This window comes from Dasypus novemcinctus, chromosome 19 (genome assembly GCF_030445035.2).
Source record: "Dasypus novemcinctus isolate mDasNov1 chromosome 19, mDasNov1.1.hap2, whole genome shotgun sequence".
In the NCBI taxonomy this organism is placed as follows: domain Eukaryota; kingdom Metazoa; phylum Chordata; class Mammalia; order Cingulata; family Dasypodidae; genus Dasypus; species Dasypus novemcinctus.
In genome coordinates, this window is record NC_080691.1 from 67,967,532 (window position 1) to 67,992,248 (window position 24,717).

Here is a 24,717-nt window from a genome sequence, read left to right on the forward strand (position 1 = left end):
ACAATGATAAATTGAAGAAAAATCACATGACAATCTGAATTGATACATAAAAGGCATTAGACAAAATACAACATCCTTTTTGATAAAAATATTCCACAAGTTAAGAATAGAAGGAAGCATTTTCAATATGGTAAAGTACATATATAAAAAGGCTACAGCTAGCATTGTACTCAATGATGGAAGACTGAATGCTTTCTCACTGACCAGTAGCAAGCCAAGGATGCCCAGTGTCACAACTGTTAGTCAATATTGTGCTAGAAGCTCTAGCTAAAGCAATTAGGCTAGATAAAGAAATTAAAGAATCCCAAATAGAAAAAGAAGTTAAACTCTCCCTATTCACTGATGATATGATCCTATATTTAGAAAACCCTTAAAAGTCCATAAAAAAGTGACTAGAACTAATAGATGAGTTTAGCAAAGTTGTGGGATACAATATTACTATGCAAAAATTAATAGAATTTCTATACAACACTGATGAGCAAACAAGAAAATCAGAAAAAAGTTTCTGTTTACAACAACAACTAAAAGAAACTTAACTGAGGACATAAAGGACATATATTCAGAAAATTACAAAACATCACTTTAAGTTACTGAAGAAAACTTAAATGGATATTCCATGTTCATGGACTGGAAGACTAAATATTAAGATGTTAATTCTACCCAAACATATTTACAGATTCAAGGCAATCCCAATAAAAATACTAACAGACTTGTTTGCAGAAATGGAAAAGCCAACTATCAAATTTATTTGGAAGGATAAGGGACCCCAAATAGACAGAAATGTCTTTTAAAAAAAGAAGAATGAAGTTGGAAGATTCTCACTTAGCAACTTTAAAACATTTTACTTACCTACAATGGTAAAAGTAGCATGGTACTGGCATAGAGACAGAGAGATTGACCAATGAAACCAAACTGAGGACACAGAAATCACCCTCACATCTACAGTGAAGTGATTTTTGAAAAGACTGTCAACCCCTCCCAGCTGAGTCAGAACAGTCTATTCAATAAATGGTTCTGGGAGACCATTCTGGGTATCTGTAATCAAAAGAAAGAAAGAAGACCCCAATCCCACACCTTATACAAAAATTAACTCAAAATGGATCATGAGCCTAAATATAAAATTGATAACCATAAATTCCTACATGAAAATTTAGGAAAACATCTTCAAAACTTTGTGGTAGGCAACAGTTTCTTAAACCTTATAATCAAAGCATGAGCAACAAAAGAAAAAATAGATAAATGGGTCTTCCTCAAAATTAAGCAATTTTGCACCTCAAAGAACTTTGCCAAAGGTTGAAAAAGCAATCCACTTAATGGGAGAAAATATTTGGAAATCACATATCCAATAAGGGATTAACATCCATGATATACAAAGAGATGCTAAAATTCAGTATTAGAAAGACAAACTACCTGATTAAAAAATGGCAAAAGACCTGAATAGACAAATATCCAAAGAAGAATCACAAAAGGTGAAAAAAACATGAAAAAATGTTCAACTTCACTAGTTGTAGCAGTTTGATACAGTTATGAATTCCAAAAATAGATATTGGATTATGTTTGTAAACTGGTTTGTACCTAGGCATGATAAAATTATGATTAGGGCTTTGATTGGACCATGTCAGTAGGGCATTGGCATGGCAAAGGACAGAGTTGGAGCATTTTGATGTTGAGGTTTTTAATGTTGGAGTTTGATGCTGAAGTCTTTTTCATTTATTTATTATTATTTTACACTTTTTAAATTAAAGTTAATAGATCACAAAGACTGTTACATTAAAAAACATAAGAGCTTCCCATATACCTCACTCCCCACCACTCAGCCCATTATTTTTGTAATTTGTATTTTTTTGAAAATAAATGCATCACAAAAAAAGTTACATTAAAAAATATAAGAGGTTCCCATATACCCCAACCCCCATAACACTTCTCTCCCACCAACAACCTCCTCCATCATTGTGGCACTCTCATTGCACTTGGTAAACACATTTTGGAACACTGCTGCTTCACATAGATAATAATTTACTCTGTAGTTCACACTCTACCCCAGTATATTCAGTGGGTTATGGCAAGATATAAAAAGTCTAGCATCTGACCCTGCAATATCATTTAGGACAACTCCAAGTCCCAAAAATGACCCCACATTGCATCTCTTCTACACTTTCCCTGCCCTCAGCAACTACTGTGGCCACTTTATCCACCTGAATACTACAATTTCTTCTATTACTAGTCACAATAGTTTTATACTAGAATATCAGTAAGTCCTCTCTAATCCATATTTTTTCCTCCAATCTGTGGACCCTGGGATGGTGATGTCCCACTCCACCTCTAGATCAAGAGGGGGCTTAGAATCCACATGGATGATGGATGCAATTCCTCTGCTTGTAGTTGTTGGCATTCTTAATTCCCTGGTGTGGTGGTTCACCATCTTCACCTCCCTGATAGCTGACCTGGGTAAGCCCAATGAACCAGAGAGTAGGAGTTGCAACTCTGCTGAGGCTCAGGGCCCAGAAAGCACATGGGCAGTCCAGAGATTCACATCCTCAGAGTATGCACCATCCCTAGCACCAACCACAGGTTCAGTAAAAGTGACAGAAGACGCATGTGTAGGAAGGTCACATCTGAGTCCAGCTCCATCACACAGAGCACAAATTCCAAAGTAGGGCCCTCTGACATGGCACAGAACTCCAAATCCATCTGCCATGACCATATACCCTGTGCATCCCCATAACTTTCAGGAGAACCAGAACCCAGGGTTGTATCTACTTTGGCTTTCTCTGGGGTCCTCCTGAGGTGTGCATAATTGTGACCCCTCTGATGATCTCCCAGCTCTTTTTGGAAGATTCTTAGACATTTAAACTCATTTGTCTTTGCCATTTCCCACTTTTATTCTAGGTCAAAAAACAGTTTTTAACTCTTGATCCAACATGTAGGCTGAGATATTCTGCTGGTCAGTGTTGACCCTTTTATTCAAGGTTTCTTTCTGATTGGAACACCAGTTAGTGATTGGTAGTAATCCCTCGGCACTAGGGAGGCTCATCCCTGGGAGTCATGCTCATGCTGGGGGTAAGGTAATGCATTTACATGCTGAGTTCGGATTAGAGAGTGGCCACATTTGAGCAACATGGAGGCTTTGAGGAGGTAACTCTTAGACACCCTGCAGCTCTAGGCCTAGTTCATATTTCAGGTACGCAGGCTCATAAGCATAGTCATCAGTATCAAGAGCTCATTATTGGACCATCCTTCATTGTTGGTCTTTGCCAATCCACTTGGGAGATTATTGTTTTTCCATTGGGGAATGTGACAGAGCTCTCCAGGTAGGAACTCAGCACCCCCTCAATTGGAGTTTGTAATTGTAACTACTATTAAAAAACCCCAAATACATCAGAACATTTTTATGTCCCTTATGTTCATGCCTTGGAGAACTCCCCCAAATCAGGTGACCCCCATCAATAACACCCCACACCAGTGTTCCTCTCCTGCCAATAGTCGAACCTCTCTGTGGTCCAAACCTTCTTCAACAATGAAGTTTAATGTATTGCCAAATTCAATTAATAGGAAATTTAAATATAGTGATGGGTTTAAAAGTTTAGAAATAGAATAATTTAGAAATACTAAAATAAAGTAAAAATAAATTGGTGTATTAATAAAATGAAAAATATTATAAAGCTTTGTTTCAAACATTTTGCCTTTCGTCACTGTAATAGGTGTTGCCATGTACAGTGGCAAGGCACTTTCTTTCATTTCTTCCTCAGTATCTACATCCTTTCTTTCTTTTTTTCCCCCTAATGTTTAATTTTGTCTTCAAAAAAGGTTTAGATCACAGCAATTCACATACACAATATAGGGAACTCCCATATATTTAACATCAAACCCTTTTTCTCATTACTCAGCAATGATCTTTTTACATGTTCATGTTATATTTGCTGCAGCTGAGGTACAGATTTTGAAACATAGCTATCAAACATGGTTTCATTTTGGTTTACATTATGGTTTTTATTTTAGATTGCACAAACTCCTAATTTTTAAATTTAAAACATTATGGTTTACATTTTAGCATATAGATTTTTATACATGTTTGGTGTAAGTTAACATGTTCTATATCCATCATTGCATGATCTTGTGGAGTGCTTCCATTGCCCCTCAGTTACCCTGCTTCCATCTGTTCTATAACTCTCTCCCCCTTCCCTCAGGGCCCACAGAGATAATCAATTTTCACTACTTGAGGGACAAGATTTACAGATACTACAACAATGCTGAGGGCTTGGCATACTAGATTGTCCTAACTAATTGGGAGCCACCAATTCTCTCGAGAGACACAATTCTCTCTTTTTGGGAACACCAGGTCTCCCCAGGTTATGGGTATACCTCCACACCCAATGATATAATACACTATGACAAAATGAGCACTCACACTCTCCCTAGAAGCTTGCCCCTGTACGAGATGCCCCCCTTAAGCACCTTAAACACATAATCCCTCCTTATTATATTTTCTAAAGAGTTTTCTCAACATTATAGTTTCAAACATATACCTGACATTCTCCCATATTCAACTGTTCCCCCAAGCCTTCCCCCAAATTCCTTGGGCCATCTGATCCTTCCTCCCAACCCTAGCCCCACCCAAAGTTATCCCTATGCCCCATCTTTTCCCTTCCCTGTACAAATACTTACCTCCAACTTATCATAGACTTCACCCATGTAGGCATCAGCTTGCAACCTTCCTCTCCCCCACAAATTCCTTTAGCCTACCTTCCAGTCTCTAGCTCTCTGAGACCGCTCAGTTTGCTGGTTTCATATCAGAGAATTCATATAGTATTTGGCCTTCAATGTCTGGCTTGCTTCACTCAACATATTGTCCTCAAGATTCATCCATGTTATCACATGTGCTTGTACTGTATTCCTTCTTAAAGCTGAGTAGTATTCTATTGTACATATATTCCACATTTTATTTGTCCATTCATTTTGGGTTGATTCCAAGTTTTGGCAATAGTGAATAATGCTGCTATGAACATTGATATGCATATTGGTTTGTATTCTTATCTTCAGTTCTTCAGTGGAATTGCTGGGTCATATGGAAAATCTATAGCTAACTTTTTGAGAAACCACCAATCTGTCCTCCAGAATGGCTGGACCCTTCTGCATTCCAACCAGCAGTGGATGAGTGCTCCCAGTCCTCCACATTCTCTCCAGCACTTGTAGTCTTTTGTTTTTTTGATAGCTGCCAGTCATATGTTAGTAAGATTGTATTTCATTGTAGCTTTGATTTAGTCCCTAAGTCCCTGCTGGATTTTTTCTTTTTATCAATCAATTCTATTATCTGTTTGATTTCAGATGTGCTGTGTTCCACATCACTAATTTTTGCCTCTACCTCTTCAAATCTACTGTTATTTGCTGAGTTTGTATTTTTTTATTTCTTGGATTGTGCTGTTCATCCCCATCGTTCCGTTATCTTTTTGTGCATGATTACAATTTCTTCTGTATGCTCTGTGTTTTTTTTTAAGATTTACTTTTTATTTATTTCTGTCTCCTTCCCTCCCCCACCCCAGATATCTGTTAACTGTGTCCATTTGCTGTGTGTTCTTCTTTTTGTCTGCTTATGTTGTTGTCAGCAGCATGGGAATCTGTGTTTCTTTTTGTTGTGTCATCTTGCTGTGCCAGCTCTCCAAGTGTGTGGTGTCACTCCTGAACAGGCTGCACTTTCTTTTGCATGGGCTTCCTTATAGGGCACACTCCTTGCATGTGGGGCTCCCCTATGTGGGGGATGACCCTGCATGGCAGGGCACTCCTTGTGTGCACCAGCACTGCACATGGGCCAGCTCCACATGGGTCAAGAGGCCTGGGGTTTGAACCATGGACCTCCCATGTGGTAGGTGGATGCCCTATCCACTGGGCCAAGTCTGCTTCCCAAGTGTTTTCTTAATATGCTGAATCTCTTCCTTCACTTCATTGAATTGGTCCATGATGAGCTTGAGAGCTTTAATTATTTGTTTGGTTTTCCACTTTTCTTCCTGGTTTTTAGTTTGTTCATTGGATTGGGCCATGTTTTCCTGATTATTAGTATGGTCTGTAGTTTTGTTTTGTTTTTTTTTTTCTGTCTGGTCATCATTTTATCTTGTTGGCCTTATTCAGTTGATTAGTTTCTTCATCTCTGGATTTAATTAGTTGTTTTTTGTGTGTGTGCTAAGTTTTTGTCTTTGCCACTTTGTTCTTCTTATTCTATTTCCTTGTTGTTGGCTAAGTTCCCTTGAAAGAAAATATTAGGGTCAGAGAAAGTAAATGGGGTAAGAAAATAAAATGTAATAGTAATGCTGTTGTGGAATTTAAGAGAAGTTCAATTATTTGAGTATAGAGAGGCCAGGACTCAGGAATGATTTTGAGAAGGAAAAATGGTGTATTGATGGCCGGCCAGACTCGGGAGCTTTCTGTTTGAATCCCGAGCCCCGCAACAAGATTTTCAAACGCCTTTTATACAGAGAGGAAAGGCCAAATGGTCTCTTTGTTTCAGTTTTCAATAGGCTTCAATTAGCATATATCTCTTCCACATCTTAGGTAAGCTTTTAGCATGGACTCCAGACATTCTAGATAAGCCTTTAGCTTATTTGGTTTTTGCATTTCCCCTAAATACTTAAAGTTTATAGCTCTTGCATTGTTAAACATTTCCTCGGACTGGAGAGGCTTCCACTGTCCCTAAGGGCAGGACTGCAGCCTCTTACCATTCCACACCCACAAGTCAAACAACTTAGTTATCTCTGAAGAGACAAAGAGCCTTCCACCCATAGCCCACATCATTCCCCCCCCCCCTTCTGCCAAAGTTTGACTTGCTAAGCTTTGGCATAATTATTGTTGGAGCTATGAGGTGGATGGCTGTTTGTTGTCTTGATTGATTATTTATCAGTCTTTAGTAGAGCATCCAGGACTGTTTTTAGAAGTTTAGAACTTTTCATTCTGGACAGCAGAATCTTGGGCAGGGGCCTCCTGCAGTTATTCTGCTGCCACTGGCACTCACGTGGATTTCCAGTCAGGTTCCAGATCCATCTATTACTTTTATTTTACTCTTAAAGAGTTTACACCTTTAATTTAAAAGGGGTGCTGAAGGGAGATGATCTCTTTTCTGTAACTGCTTCCTGCTGGCCATGGGCTGTAGTCATTGCCTAATAAGGTGTAAAACTCTTTAATTTATTCTAACTGGAGGAAGATGGATCTGGCATTCTGTACAAAGTTGGATGAAGTTTTCATATGGTTAATAAGATGTTCACTCTGAAAGAAACAAACTTAATTAAAATTTTGGAATACCTGTTTTTAAAAGAGGACACATTGGATTACAGAGGTAGACAAGGTTAGGTGCTTATAAAGATGGCATTCCTTAAAAGCTGGTGGGAACAGCATATATAATTTTTTTAAGTTATCCATCTTTAGAGAGAAATTGCAACAGACACTTAGCTTTGTCTGAAGGCACATTCCAAGCTGTTCAATGATTGACACTCATTCGCTCTGTCAGATGCTCCTGGTGAACTGGTACTCCTTGGGCAACTGGCTTCACTCAGGATTAGAACACTAAGTTGGAAATACTCTTAGCTTTCACCTGTGGGAGTGATCAGAACTACAGAATAAATATTTTTACACCTTGATTTTCATTGTACAATTTCTAGCAATTTTGACTTGTTCAATAGGTGACTCACCATCAGCAAGCAAGCCTCACTTTTGCTACACAGCAGAGTACAGCAGAATATAGAAGTTGACTGAGATTGGCTGAGACTGCTACCTTATTTTATAGACATGTTATTAACTGTTTAGAAAATGATTTTACCAGGAATTTAACATGTCTAATATACTTCTGCACTTGATCCAAAATAGAAAAGATAACATTACAATTATTAGGCATATATTTAGTACAGGATAAAAGTACAGCACTTAATATTAACTAATGTGGGAAACGGACTTTGGCCCAGTGGTTAGGGCGTCCGTCTACCATATGGGAGGTCCGCGGTTCAAACCCCGGGCCTCCTTGACCCGTGTGGAGCTGGCCATGTGCAGTGCTGATGCGCGCAAGGAGTGCCGTGCCACGCAAGGGTGTCCCCCGCGTGGGGGAGCCCCACGCGCAAGGAGTGCGCCCGTCAGGAAAGCCGCCCAGCGTGAAAAGAAAGAGCAGCCTGCCCAGGAACGGCACCGCCCACACTTCCCGTGCCGCTGATGACAACAGAAGCGGACAAAGAAACAAGACCCAGCAAATGGACACCAAGAACAGACAACCAGGGGAGGGGGGGAAATTAAATAAATAAATAAATCTTTAAAAAAATATATATATATATTAACTAATATATTACTTAATGCATAAGGATTCAGAGTTGCAATTATTAGTTTTGAGTTTCAGGTTTGTAATACCTTACATGTTATCTCTCCATGAGAGCAGGCCATAATGCCAATTGTGTTTAAGTTTTACTTACAGTATCCTGGTATCATGGCTCCACTTAGCATGTTCTTCAATGCAGTGAGCAAGTTGCAGCATCCTTCATCTTAGAGAGATTTTCCAGTATTCTACTAGCCTGGTGCATAGTGCTCTCTGGCACCATGGAACAGTGCCAGTCTGGAGGCGATATCCATTGTACACTTGGCTGTACTGAGTCATTATTGGCTGCTGCAGGAGCTTGAAACTGCAATATAGTTTCCATCGACTTCAGGAGCAGAACCAGAGACTGATATAGCACATATTTTAATTGAGGGGTCAGTGACCAGCCTAGCCAATAACTCACATGGAGAGGCCACCTGTAATGTATTCAAGGCCTGGTTTGAATGAACAAGAGTTTGACAATGTTAAAGTTTATTCCTTGTTTTTATATATATTTTAAACAACTTAACACAATACATATATCAAATGACTATTTACTTACACAATTTTACTATGAAGATAACAGTAGGTACTTTACTTTAGTAATAGAGGAAAAATATTATTTTTCATTGTTAGAATGAAAACAGAATATTTCCAATAGAATCAAGACAACTTTTTATTACAATTTACTTAAATGTGTATTTTGCAGTGGCCTTCAGACAGGTTTATTATCATGAAGTTATTTCTGCTACCAATACCAATGTAAGTTTCTTTAGTTAACAATGACTTCTACAACTAGAACTATTTAAACATTTTCAGTTTGGAAGATGTTTTACAAACTCTTTATAATTGACTATAACCACATTGACTAGCCACTTCATGTTTAAATAAATTTACTAAATTACAATTACTAATGAAAGAAATTTACTCTTTATTTGAGAGCATATCTACAATCTTTTTTCTTTAGCTTAATTTCACTAATGTGAACTTACAATTTTCATTACTCTAAAGATTTCGTACATAATGTTAATTTAGTTTATAAATTAACTATGGGAGATTACACTCAAGTTAAATAAAATTGAAACCATAATAGTTTATGCAAGGAATGTTCTCTTTTTTCCTTACAGGAAGCTAAAAACTTCTTTTCTTTAAGTTATGAAAATTATTAATTTAAAAGCATAACTGACTACCAGGTTTTAAAACACATGCATACTGACTACCAGGTTTTAAAACACATTACACAATTACTTAATTTTTTTTTTTTAAATCATAACCCAGGAAAGATCTCTCCATAGTTTTTATGGACTTTCCTTTACTTACTGAAATTTGTTAATAGAGCCACTAATTCCTTTATTTTGTTGGAAAGAAATCTTCTGGAAGAAAATAAGGCTCACCAGATTGTGGAGAAGAAAATAATTTATTCTCAATTTTGCAAGAAGGGGTGCAGAGCCAGATATGGCTGGTGCCACGAACAAAGAAAAATGACACAATTTATACCCCTAAGCCTAGCATGCAAGCTCTTCCTGTTTTTCCATAGATTGGATACTTCAGAAGTTACAGCTTATCTGAGATTTAACTTTCTCACACAAAAGTTTGATTTAACTGCTTCCTCTATCACATTCTAACGATTTTAGTTTTTACCTGCTCCCCCCTTTTTGATTTTGGAGATAATAAAACTCCAGTGGTCATTTAACCTTATTCCATTGGGCAGCCATTTATTTAGTTTACACTTGAATTCATGAGAGAAAGGGTTACTAATACCAGGAGAGGAGACAGTGATGTCCCAGCTCTTCTCAATTATGAAATAACCATAGGCAAAGGCAAAGGGTGAGGTTAGGCTTGAAGTAACCATAAACAAAGGAAAGGTTAGTTTAGAATTTACACTTAAATAATAGTTTCAGGCTAAATTCACCCAGCTATAATTTCAGTTATTGTCTTTCCACTGTTTTATAATATAAATGCATTTATAAATGATTTTAACTCTTAGTTACAGTTTTTATTAATTTTTTTAAAAACCTATTAATTTTATAACACCTTTAAATACCTTTCATTCAACTTATAACATATTAAATGAACTTAACCATTACTTTAATTTTTCCTTTAAAGTAAAAGAATAAATCTCTTGCAGTTAGTTTGAAATAAAAGGCTACTTTTCAGGATTTGATTTCTAGAACATAAAATGTTCTTTTAAAAGAGGTAAGACTCTTCTTCAAACACTGAGGAAATGATGAGGTTAAAGCACAAGAAGCCATTGATAAAAGATTTTCTTTGTATATTGATCTTACTCAATTTTAATCATAAAAATTTTCCTTTCACAAACCTTCTACACTTTCAGTATTCATTCAGGTTCTGTCCCACACTCTACTCTTTCCCATAATCAATCATTTTATCTTAGGACAAAATCATCTTCTGTTTCCTTAACAATAAAAACACACTCCATATATCCCACATACTAAGTTACCAGGCAAACTTCTTACAACATATAATTGCCATTAATACTAAACAAGTTTGTTAAAATAATGAACTTTTCTTCACTTTAAATACTTAGTAGCATGTAATACCAGAAAGTTTTTTTGGAAGCAAGTTGGCAGGGGAGATTGGCTGCCGAATAAGTTTGTTATAAAATTGCCTTTTATTATTATTATTATCAATCCAGTTTTGTTAAATAATGACTTTCTGCAATTAGCCACTTAAATACCTTAAACAATGCTTTGTAAAACTTTTATAATTATTTATACCCTTAAGACAAATTTTACCTTCACAGAACACATTCTCTTACTTAAGGTTACTACAATACCTTTTAAGAACCTGAGCAGAATGCAAACGTATTTTGGCTTTGACACCCTAAGGAGGGAACTTTACTGCATTTATTCTGATTCTGCTTTTCACCTCCTTCACTTCCCCCCCTTCCAGGCAGTCGGGTGCACAACAAACAGGAATGCAGCTTATGAATAGAAGGGTGGACTCACTGGAAAGGGGCAAGCCGCTCCCCCCTTTCCAGCTTTCAGCCAAAATGGGCAGACAGAACCTACTCAAATTTGGCAACTCTCCCAGGAACCCAGCCGCCCTGACTGGGACATTCCCAACAAACTTGGGTGCTTGGCGCGGACACAGATGGCCTCCAAGCCCCGGCAAAGGGCCAGACCAGAGACAAGACAGCAGAGCATGCACAAACATCTAGACTCCGCAAACATCCAGACTCCTCAGCTTTTGCCCCAGAATCATTTCACCCCCTTGCCAATGGCAAGGGAGGGCTCCAGCTCAGCTGTAATTCCACTTTACATAAGGACACAACTCCAACACTAGCATTGAGCTGACACAGACAGAAGCACAAAGGTCACTAATCTGACCCACAAGTTATATATTTATTTTCACCATGGCTGCCCCCACAGCCATCACAAACCTCAGAACACTTAACATTTGGTATAAAGCGAATTCATTCACAAATTAGCACCATAACAAAAGATTTCAGCTAGACTTTTCCACTGTTTAAACTTTACACCCAGACCAAGCTCCACCAGAAAAGCCGATCCATTTTCCTGTAACCAAGTTTTGTTTCCCTTAATCTAGACCAATTTCCAGGACATTAGGACTTGAACCTATAAATAGCCCTTCCTATTAAAATCGAGACTCCACTCCTTTAGTGGATATAAGACCAGTACCAGATTCTAACATGCAGTTAGACAAACCCAAAACACCAGGGCTTTTCCCCGGTTTTCCTCCTTTTCCCAAGCCTAGAGAGAACGGCTTCCCCCCAGCCTTCTGGGGCTACTAGGGTTCTCTCGGGAGGTGATCAGCCTCCCCTTCCTAGCAATTAAAGCTAGGGCCTTCCAGACTGTGCTCACCCGGGGAGTCTTACCTTCTTCCATGTTCGGAGTTCTTTTTCATTCCCAGAATCTTTCTCTTCAGACCTTCCATTGCCCTTGATTTTTGTAGGGAAGATTCTGGTGGAACCCACATCTTTTCTGGATTAAATTTAATCCAGGGGCGCCCAGATTTGGGGTTCACCCGAGTCCTCCCAGCTTCCTCGGGGATTTGGAAGGGGCAGCAAAATGCTACCGTCTCTGGCCTTCATTTATTATCCCTTCGTGGTCACCAAAAATGTTGTGGAATTTAAGAGAAGTTCAATTATTTGAGTATAGAGAGGCCAGGACTCAGGAATGATTTTGAGAAGGAAAAATGGTTTATTGACGGCCGGCCGGACTCGGGAGCTTTCTGTTTGAATCCCGAGACCCGCAACAAGATTTTCAAACGCCTTTTATACAGAGAGGAAAGGCCAAATGGTCTCTTTGTTTCAGTTTTCAATAGGCTTCAATTAGCATATATCTCTTCCACATCTTAGGTAAGCTTTTAGCATGGACTCCAGACATTCTAGATAAGCCTTTAGCTTATTTGGTTTTTGCATTTCCCCTAAATACTTAAAGTTTATAGCTCTTGCATTGTTAAACATTTCCTCGGACTGGAGAGGCTTCCACTGTCCCTAAGGGTAGGACTGCAGCCTCTTACCATTCCACACCCACAAGTCAAACAACTTAGTTATCTCTGAAGAGACAAAGAGCCTTCCACCCATAGCCCACATCAATGCTAGTGAATGTCAGCAGAAGAACCATGTGAGATCTAGGAGGATGGATATTTAACTCACATAAGCTGTGTATAGTTATAATCTAAAAAAGTGGGGCACCTATAATGAGATAATAAACTGAATATGGGGAGGAATATAGTATGAATTAAAAGGCCAGTATGGTGAGGAGAGAGGGAAAGAGAAAAGTAAGGATAGTAATGTAAAGAGTGAATAAAAGATAGAAAACAAATTAGAGATATTAGATATAAAATGTCAGAAATATTGGGGGGCTAAACAAAGAGAGGTGGAATGTAACAGAAACAATAAAGGATGGAGGATAGAATGAGGTAAAGGAAAGGGGATACTGTTAGTAACCAAAATCAGTACACAGAGAATAGAGAAAATTAAAGATGAGGAAGCACAGCAAATAAGAAATGTTGCCTGCAGCACTTAATATAAAAAAAGAAAAAAAAGTTTCAAAAAAGCAAGGAAAAAAAAAGGAGAAAGGAAAAAAAGAGGGGCCATGGGGTGATAAAGAGGAAAGAAAAACAAGAAAACAACAGAAAAGACCAGCTAAGGCCTCAGGCAAGGAATCCTCTTTGCAATTAAATAAACTGCTTAGGAGTCTGACCTTCCCCTTTTCTCTCTTCCTCACTTCCCTCTCTCCCAGGGCAATATGAAGGGTATGTGAGGGCTCCTGTAGGAAATTCAAATGGGTCCCTGGTGAACCAACTCACCTCAGAAAATAATTTTTCTTAATTTCTTGAGAGAGAGCACCCACGCCTTGCCAGGAACCCTAAATATGCTATTGGAAGCCTGCATAGTACATCCTACTGTCCCTCTCCCTTAGGTGTACTATGGGGGGCTAGTTAATTTTCTGACTACTCCTTCTCCTAGACCAAGTTTCCTATCCCAGGGCAGTTAGGTAAATCAGGGTCTCTCAGCAGATTCACCTCTTCTTTCTTCTTAGGCTCTCCCCAAGTCAGCTGATATGCTCCTCCAAACAATAAAAGGGGGAGACCAGAATATTGAACCTACATTCTTTGGGTCCCTCTGAACCTCCTGCTTACACCCTCCCACTCCTGGAGTTAGTCTCAGACCAGAGAGGTAGGATAATGCCAGATTTCTGGGAGTGCTGGGCTCAGAAAACAAAGGCCTGGGAGAATGTGGACTTGGGGTATGTGAAGTGTGGGTTGTGGGGGTTCAGGGAACATGGGCTTGGGGTTCATGCATTTGGGGAACATGGGGCTTGGGAATGCTGGCACATGACTCCAGCTTTCCTGGAGTGCTATGCCCTCAGCCCTAGGGGGCTTCCCTAGGGGGAAGAGATTTACCTTCCCAGGGCTTCCAAGTTCAGTGTTAGAAACTCACAATTCTACCTTGAGCAAGCACTAATTATGCTGCAGTCTCTCCAGATCAATGCCCAGACAACCCCTGCCATGTAGGTTCCTGCAACAGCTTGCTCCAGCAGAATTGTCACCATACAGCCTGTCCTTTACAGGAGAGATGACGACAGTGTACTTACTCAGATGTCATCTTCCCTGCCTCCTGATGCTGAAGTCTCAAGCTGGAGCCCCAGGAAGTAAGCACACAGAGGAAAGAGAAGCAAGCAGAGAAGTACACTGAGTCCAGAAAGAACCAAGCCCTGGGAAGAGAGGAACCCAGGAAGGCTGAACCCTGGCAGACATCAGCAGCCATATTGCTCCAACACGTGGAAATAGACTTTGGTGAGGGAAGTAACTTATGCTTTATGGCTTGGTGTCTGTAAATTCCTATGCAAAACAAATACCCTTTATAAAAGCCAGCAGATTTCTTATATTTTGCATTAGCACCCCTTTGGCTGACTAATACACTAGTGATTAGGAAATTGGATATCAAAACTACAATGAGATATCATTTAACACCTATTAGAATGGCCATTATTAAAAAGTTGGAAAACTAAAAGTATTGGAAAGAATGAGGCTAGATAGGAAAGCTTATTCTTTGTTAGTGGGCATGTAGAATGGTACAGCCACTCTGGAGGACTGTTTGGCATTTTCCAAGGAAGTTGAATATAGACTTGCCATGTGACCCAACAATATCACTACTAGGTATAGACTCAGAAGAATTGAGAGAAGTGACATGAACAGAAGTCTGCACGCTGATGATCATAGTGTTACTATTCACAGTTGTGAAACATCCCAGGAAACATCCCAGGTGTCCATCAACCAATAAATGGTTAAATTGTGTATACACACATTGGACTATTATGCAGCTGTAAGAAGAAATGAAGTCATGAAGTGTACTTACAACATAAATGAACCTGGAGGACATTATGTTGAGTGAGGTGAGCCAAACAAAAAAGGACAAATACTATATGATTGTGCTATTATGAGCTAAATATATTATGTAATCTCGTGGAGTTAATAATTAGAATATGGGTCACCAGAAACTAGAATAAGGGTAGAGAATGGAAAGCTGGATATTAATCTGTGCAGAATTGGTAAAAAGGTAGTTTGCAAATTTTTAGAAATGAATAGAAATGTTGAAAGCACATCATAGTGTTTTTAACTAGCATAGATAAGGGTATGACAGTGGTTGAAAGAGAAAGTCTAAGGACAAGTATATTAGTAGCAGGAAAGCTAAAAAACTTAATATGGAACTTTTTTCTTTCTTTCTCTACATTAAAATGTCCCTATAGTCTTGGCAGATGGCTCTGGTGTTCAGTGCCATGTCGGTGGGACCTACTTTGGAATTTGTGTTCCTCAGTGTCATGAAGTTGGACTCAGATGTGAACTTTCTACACATGCCTCTTCTATCACTTTTACTGAACCTGTGGTTGGTGCTAGGGTTGGTGTATACTCAGGAGACTTGAATCTCTGGACTCTCCATGTGGCAGCTGGGCACTGAGCCTCAGCAGAGTTGCAACTCCTACTCTCTGGTTTGTTGGACTTACCCAGGTCAGCTAACAGGGAGGTGAAGATGGTCAACCACCACACCAAGGAATCAAGAATGCCTACAACTGCAAGCAGAAGAATTGCATCCATCATCCATGTAAGATCTAAGCCCCTTCTCAATACAGAGGTGGAGTGGACATCACCATCCCAGGGTCCACAGGATGGAGGAATAAAATATGGATTAGAGTGAATTTACTGATATTCTACTATAGAACTCTTGTGACTAGTAATGGAAAAAATTGTAGCATAGATGTGGAGAAAGTGGCCATGGTAGTTGCTGAGGGCAGAGAGAGGGAAGAAGAGATGTGAGGTGAGGGCTTTTTTGGGACTTGGAGTTGTCCTAAATGATATTGCAGGGATGGATGCTGAACATTATATATCTTGCTACAACCCACCGAATGTACTGGGGGAGAGTGTAACCTGCAATATTATCCTTGTGGTACAGCAGTGCTCAAAAATGTATTCACCAAATGCACTGAATGTGCCACAATGATGAAAGAGGTTGTTGATGTGGGAGAAGTCAGGTGAGGGGATGGGATATATAGGAACCTCTTATTTTTTTAATGTAACATTTTTTGGACTCTATGTATCTTCAAAAATGCAATTAAAATTGATGGGGGTGGGGGGTGGAGAGTGGGATATATGGGAACCTCATGATTTTTAATGTAACATTTTCTGTGATCTAATAAACTTGAAAAAAGATAATGAAAAAATTAAATTATTTTTAAAAAATTGTAGTGCAAACCATAATGTAAACTATAGATGATGCTTAGTAGTGATGTTTCAATATTTATTCATCAACTGTAACAAATGTACCACAGTAATGAAAAATGTTATTAATAGGGGAAATTGTGATAGAGAAATGGGGTGGGGTATATGGGAATCCCTTATATATTTACTTTTTAAGATTTATTTTATTTCTCTCCCCTTCCCACCCCCCTGCCCACCCGCCCACCCAGTTGTCTGTTCTTTGTGTCCATTTGCTGCATGTTCTTCTTTTTGTCTGCTTCTGTTGTTGTCAGCAACATGGGAATCTGTGTTTCTTTTTGTTGCATCATCTTGTTGTGCCAACTTTCCATGTGTATGGTGCCTTTCCTGGGCAGGCTGCACTTTCTTTCATGCTGGGTGGCACTCCTTGCACATGGGGCTACCCTATGCACATCATGGCACTCCCTGCATGCATCAGCACTGCACATGGGCCAGCTCCACATGGGTCAAGGAGGCCTGAGGTTTGAACTGTGGACCTCCCATGTGGTAGATAGATGCCCTATCCACTGGGCCAAGTCCACTTCCCCCCTATATATTTGATGTAAATTTCATGTAACCTATACCTTCTTTTAAAATAAAAGAAAATTGTCAGAAGAAAAAATTGTCATTCCATTATTTTCTGGCTTGCAAATGTCATTATCAGAAGATATTTTCACCCTTAAGTTTTTATTCAGTTGATAATATGTCTTTCAATTTACATTGCTGTGTATAAGATTTTTATCTTCATCATTGTTTTCTTGTGAATTTGATTGTGATGTGCATTGGTATTATTTTATGGTTTTCTGCTTGAAAACATTTTTTCATCAAATTTAGAAAAATTTGTTTTTGTTCTTCCAGTATATTTCCTTTCTATGTCCATCCTATTTCTTTCTAAGTACACAAAAATATATACTTAATATTTTATTACATTTCTTTAAGTTATTTTTCTTTTGATGATTCTTTTTAGGGATCGTATCTATTACTACATACTCATGTTCACTTATCTTTTCTTCTGTGGTCCTATTTTCCATTTTAGATACTGTATTTTCATTTCTAGATTATTTTTTAATATTTTATATTTCTCTTATCATGATTTTTTCCTCTGCCTTTTTAATCCTATGAATTCTTTCATCTCTGTCATTTATGTGTCTCTTTCTAATAATTTATTTATTTAACTCTCAGAAATGTTTATTTTCATGCCTAGTAATTTTTATCTGATACTGGATATTTTCAATTTTATGATGCTTAATGTTAGATGTTAGACTTCTTGTATTCTTTTATATATTGATGGTCTTTCTCTGTGATTTAGTTAAATTAACTGAGTTAATTAGACCTTTTCAATTCTTGTTTTATGCTTTGTTAGGATTGGCACAGAGCAGTCTTTATTGCAGAGCTAATTTTATTGCAGAGCTAATTAAGTGACCTCAAGTATTTCTTAAGAGTTTCACTAATGGCCCAGACTTGGGAGGCAAGGCAGATCCAAAAATCTTTTGTTCCTGGGGAACATCCTAATATATTATAGTAGGAGGAAGAACAGGTAAAGCAGAGAGTACCTGAAAAGGATTGAAATTCTGATTATTCTCTTTTCTTTGGTTCAATCCAAGACCTAATCTCAATTCTACTGACTTTCCGATCCCTTGCTTTTGTTAACACTAGTTTGACATTGTGTAAAAATTTCAATTAAAAGGAGCAAAACACTGAAACAATAGACTTATCCAGAAACAAGATTATTCACACTTTACTACTTCATTCACATGAAATTCTAGAGAGGCAAAAGTAACATATGGTTGGCAGATATCACATCAGTTGTTAAATGAAAAGGTTCACATGGGAATTCTCTGGAGATGATAAGACAATTGACTAGGGGAGGTGGTAACATGGATGTATGTATTTTTCAAAATTCATTTGTCTATACACTGGAAATGGGTGCATTTGAAATATAAAATTACCTCAACTGAGTTGGCTTAAATTGAAAAAAAATGAATACATAAGGAATATCAAAATTAGAGATGTCTACCTCAATTGAGTTGGCTATGAATGAAAAAATTGAATACATAAGGAGTGTCAGAATTACAGAGATGAAAGTAATATACTCAGGTTTGTCAGACATTCCAGCTGCCAATTAAACAAATTTTACTTTATGAAATTGGAAGCATATTTAGAATTAGAGGTTTCCATTTAGGATATGGAACATTTAAAGAAGGGATTTTAGCCAATAACTGCACCTTAGAATTGATAGTGGAGATATCAAATAGACTAAGATCTGCCTGGGCTCAATCCCCAGAGAGACTGATGCAATATTTCTGGTGAGGAAATCAGGATATAGTATTTAAAACAGTCAAGTAATTCTCATGACCACCCAGAATTGGCACTTCTAATATGAAAAATAGTTGATGTTATGGCAGTAGATAAGAACTCTTCCAGATTGCTCATAAAATGAAATAAAGAACAGGAGAAACTATCATAGCCTGGAGATACCATTAAGATCTTAGTTTAAATATTAGGATGATGTGGCAATGAACAAAGCCTTTAAAGTGATAATAAGATAATACTATGAACAATTCTATGCCAATAATTTTTACAACTTGAAATGGACAAATTTTTGACAATACAATTTATCAAATCAACACAGGAAAGAACAACCCTATACCTATTAAAGAAATTAAAATTTGCATGAAGATTCCCAAAAAGAAAACTCCAGTCCTGGCTAATTTCACTGGTATGTTTTATCAAAAATATCCAATCAGGAAATAGTGCCAATCTTACATAAATGATTTAGAGAAAGAAGGAGAAAGAAGGATCACTGCCCAAGTCATTTCATGAGGCAAATATAATGCTAATAATAAATTCTGATAAATGTGTTACAAAAAAGAATATACCACACTGACATGCATGATGGCAATAGATGCAAAAGTCCTTAACAAAATATTAGCAGATCACATGAAATAATTCATAATTCATGATATATTATCTCTGGAGTACAGGGATTAATTATCCCAGAAGAACCACATAGAAAAAGGGGTAGCTCCCAGGAGGAAGATGGGAATTTGACAAAAATAAAAAACTAAAAAAGCAAAAACAATTTATGTCTCCTACAAATGGTGAAACTTCTGAATATTTTTAATGAAATTATGCACATTTTTGCTATGGGTCATTAACCCAGAGTTAAGAGAGAAAAAGCAAAAACCAACAACAATGTTATGTTGCCCCAAGGGAATGAATGTGCTTTGTTTTCTCAATTTTACTGAGAATGTTACCAAGATAGAGAAAAGATTATGACTCATTAATGAGGATCCTAAAGCATTAGAGTGTGGTAGAAACAGGAGCTTTAACTCTTCATCTTCATTTCAGCACACTCCCTGAGTTAAAAATTAAATTAACAAAAATTATTTCTAAGTCTTTCATACCCTCTCCTTTTAAAGTGCACTTAATATACTCATTATAAATCTGTTCATCATGACTTAATTACTACACAATATATTATCCCTCAAGCAAAACACATTTAGATGTTTTTTGTCTTGTCTGTTGGCTGTAATCATCATAAAACTTTCTTAGCTGTGGAATATGTTGCTTATCTGCACTGTCTATGTGGTGCAGTGGTGCTCCAGAATGTATTCACCAGGTGCAGTGGATGTGCCGCGATGATGGAAGAGGTTGTTGATGTGGGTGGGGTGGGGGGGTATATGGGGACCTCATATTTTTTTAATGTAACATTTAAAAGAAAATAAAGAAGGAAAAAACCCTATCATAATCATGACCTCTAAATATAGCAGTATATAGCTAATTCAGCCTACCATACATAGAACATGTGAAGTTTCAAGAAGCATGATCTTTTATGTCATTTCAATTAGATTTCAGTTCATACATCCTGTGATCTGTCATCCACTTCCCTATTTATCCTTTGTGTTCTTGGCTTGTATAGTAGAAATTTAAATTAAAACCATTTTTTATTTGCTCAGCAATCATCAGATTTAATCTAGTAACAAAATTATACAGTAGTGACTTCTTTATGTGCCAACCTTCAATCTTACCAGAAAATTAGAAAAGAAATGGAGAACAATTTCAGAAACTGGACAGAGCACCTGGCTGGTTAAATTTACAGCTTCAACATGTGCTAAGTAGAGGAAAGGTAGAACTGCTATAGTTTATGCTATCTTAGTCCATAGATCAGAGGAAGTAACTTTTATTTCCCTCAGTGCTAATGATGGAGCTATATATTTTCTCAGGTTCTATTCGGTTGGAAAGAGATAAGGGAGAAAAGCAGGGGAAATTTAATGAAAGGAAAGAGAAAGGAAAAGGAAACAGGAGACATAAGGAAAAATATGATTAAAAATATAAGGACAACTCCAAGTCCTGAAAATGCCCCAATATTACACCTCTTTTTCCCTCTCCCTGCCTTCAACAACTCCCATGGCCACTGTTTCCACACTAATGATATAATTTCTTCCATTGCTAGAGTCACAATAATTCTATAGTAGAATACCAGTAAGTCCACTGTAATCCATATTTTATACCTTCATCCTGAGGATACTGGGATGGTGATGTCCACCCCACCTGTAAATTGAGTGGGGGCTTAGATCCCACATGGCTGATGGATGGAATTCTCCTGCTTGCAGCTGTAGTAGACTCTCTTGATTCCCTGGTGTAATGGTTGACCATCCTCACCTCCTTTTTAGCTGGCCTGGATAAGTCCAAAGAACCAGAGAGTAAGTGTTGCAACTCAAGGACAGATGCTGGACATTATATATCCTGTCATAACCCACTGAATGGACTGGGAGAGAGGGTAAACTACACTGTAAACTATAATCCATGCTGTGTGTCAATGTTCCAAAATGTGCTCATCAAATACAATGAAAGTACCACATTAATGAAAGAAGTTGTTGATGTAGGGGGTATGGGGAGTGGGATATATGGGAACCTCTTATATTTTTTAGTGTAACATTTTGTCTAATTTATGTATCTTTAAAACAGGTAATAAAAATATGATAAGGAAATAGAAATAACCAGGACACTCTATAGAAGCTAGTGCTAGAAGACAACTGTAGTGGTAGGCTAGATAATGCTGTAGTAGCAAATAACCCCAAACTTCTGTGGCTTACTGTATGTTATGTGTGTCATGAGTTAGCAGAGGGCTTCAACTCATTGCCATCATTCAGGCCCCAGGCTGGTGAAGCAGCAACCTTTGGGAATATCACTAGATCCATTCCAAAGTGGAAAATTCAACACTTGCTCTTAGTTTTTCCAGGGAATGATCTATATCACTTATTTCAATGTTACTGGCCAAATTAAGAAGCATGATCCACATCTAATTTCAAGGAGGTAGAGAAATACCATCCTGCAATGTGGGAATCTTAAATGTTTGGCCGAGTAACACATGATACTATTAGTGTCACAGTGCAGATAATAAAGTTTATATGCCATATAGAGCACTGTACTCAATTAGCTACTGGAAATCCAATCTCTCTTTATCCCTTACAAGAAATACTATTTTCCCTGAGATAGCAATCTGAACACTTGAAAACTGCATTTTAAAATTCTTCTTCTGTAGATAGAGGTAGCAATTGACACAGGGCTGGCCATACATATCAGTGGACCCCATTAGGTGGGGCTTCTAAGAATGCTCTGTAAAACAGACACAGCCTCAGCTGACTTTCCTCTGCCATAGTTGTGATGCCAGGGGAGTTTGGGAAGAGACATCTTGGCATGAGAACAGGAGTTATGCCCTATTGTGTTATACTGTAAGCCAGGGGCACTAATGGGACTGTTGTGCTGATGCACCAGGTTTGGATTACCAACTTTCAAATTCCCCATTGTGTGAGAAAAAAATTAAAATTTTAAAAATCTGTTTTTTCAGCTACTTCAAGTATAGTTTTCTTTTATATGCTGCTGGACCTATTCCTGAGTGACAAAACTTTGAAATCAGTGAGGTGATGATACAAATAGCAGATACTAAACTTTAGAATTGACTTATTGAAGACCTTAGAAGAGTAGGAATTATGAATCCACCCATTTTCCTCCTACATCCTATTCATTACTATGGCAGCAAAAGAATATTTTTTCTCTCTTTTGAGTATCTAGGATCACTTTCCACATTGTATTTTCATGACTCTGTGTTTCTTTGCACTAAGGAAAGTAGAGAAAAGGAGGATAGCCACAGTTTCTGACTAGAACCTTATTCTGAGATATTAATCTCCTTAAACTGATTGACATAATTAAATGAGTTTTATCAGTTAGTCTTGGGTAGTTTATCCTTTAAACTTCCTCCCCTCTTTGGAAACTCACATCTCTGAATCTCTCCATTTATGCTGCCCAATGTGACCCCAACCTCTTTAAAAGCCTTTGGTGTGCTTTCTAGTCATTATTCAAAAGACAGGGATGAATACAATGACATTAGGATGGGTTTCTAAAGGTGGAAGCAAATTCTCAAGACTAGAGGGATAAAGGTAAGAAGGCAGGAAAGGAGATGGAAGTTCTATTTCCAGAGCTACCACTGGTAGCATTTCACAATTGCAATTAGATTTATCAACTTTTGTATATTCAACCTTTTAAAAATATTCCCAAGGTTTTCTTCCAATCATATAAATATTACCACAGTTTGGCCTTTGGAAAAGCTTTCTTAGTAAAAGGTTCTTTAGTTATTTATTATATGTGAATCCCATCTGTGAGATATTCCTCTCATGTAGATAACAGTGTTACACAGAGTAAACATTAAGGAATGGCTCTATATGGAGGTACATTTTCAGAAAACCAAAGAAAAAGTAATGACCCAGTAAGAACTGAATTCAGTTTTTCTGTTGGAAGTAGAGGTAACTGTATGCCTTTCTCTCTTGAGTTCCTTAATCATTCAGCACTCTCTAGCATAAACATATTATAAAGAATGTCAAGTGGATGTGGGCTATGGGTGGAAGGGCTCTTTGTCTCTTCAGAAATAACCTTAACCTAAACTGTCTCTCCTGACTTGTGGGTGTGGAACTGTAAGAGGCTGCAGTCCTGCCTTGGTAACCATGGCAACAACTCCAGTCCCAGGAAACAGTTTAACAATGCAAAGTCTATAAACTTTAAATATTCAGGAAAAATGCAAACCAAATGTGCTAAAAGCTTATCTAGAATGTCTGAAGTCCATGCTAAAAGCTTACCTAGGATGTGGAAGATATATGCTAATTCAAGCCTATTGAGAACTGAAACAAAAGGACAATTTGGCCTTTCCTCTCTGTATAAAAGGGATTCAAAAATCTTGTTCAGTGCTCGGGATTGAAACAGAAAGCTCCCAAGGATGGCCTGCCACATCAATAAACCATTTTTCTTCTCAAAATCATTCCTGAGTCCTGGTCTCTCTATATGCAAATAATTGAACCTCTCTCAAATTCTACAACAAGGAGTCAGTTCAGAAAGTTTCTACTAAAAATATGTTGATTTAGAATTGTCTTAGGGGAAAACATAAAAAGCATTCACAAACTGTGTTTGCCCTTACCCATCCTGTAAGACACTCTGAAGGAGGCCTGATTACACCAGTTTCAGGAAGATGAAACTTTCTCAAATCAAGTTTCCTTAAATAGGGAAACGGACTTTGGCCCAGTGGTTAGGGCGTCCGTCTACCATATGGGAGGTCCGCGGTTCAAACCCCGGGCCTCCTTGACCTGTGTGGAGCTGGCCATGCACAGTGCTGATGCACGCAAGGAGTGCCGTGCCACATAGGGGTGTCCCCCGCATAGGGGAGCCCCACGCGCAAGGAGTGCGCCCGTGAGGAAAAGCGTCCCAGCATGAAAAGAAAGTGCAGCCTGCCCAGGAATGGCGCCGCCCACACTCTCCGTGCAGCTGACGACAACAGAAGCCGACAAAGAAACAAGACGCAGCAAATAGACACCAAGAACAGACAACCAGGGGAGGGGGGGAAATTAAATAAATTAATTAATTTAAAAAAAAAGTTTCCTTAAATAAAAGCCTTCATTTAAACAACAATATTATACTTCTATTTGCAATGGTATGTACCCTCTCTTAAAATGAAAACAATTTAAAATGCTGGAGTAAAATGTTTTCAGAATCACATTTTAAAAGTATTGTTGATCTCCTAAAAAATAGATAGGTACAGAGACAAACAAACAAAAGTGGTCCTAAAAGAAAGAAAACTTCAAAGTGGAAGCAGATATTCTGTG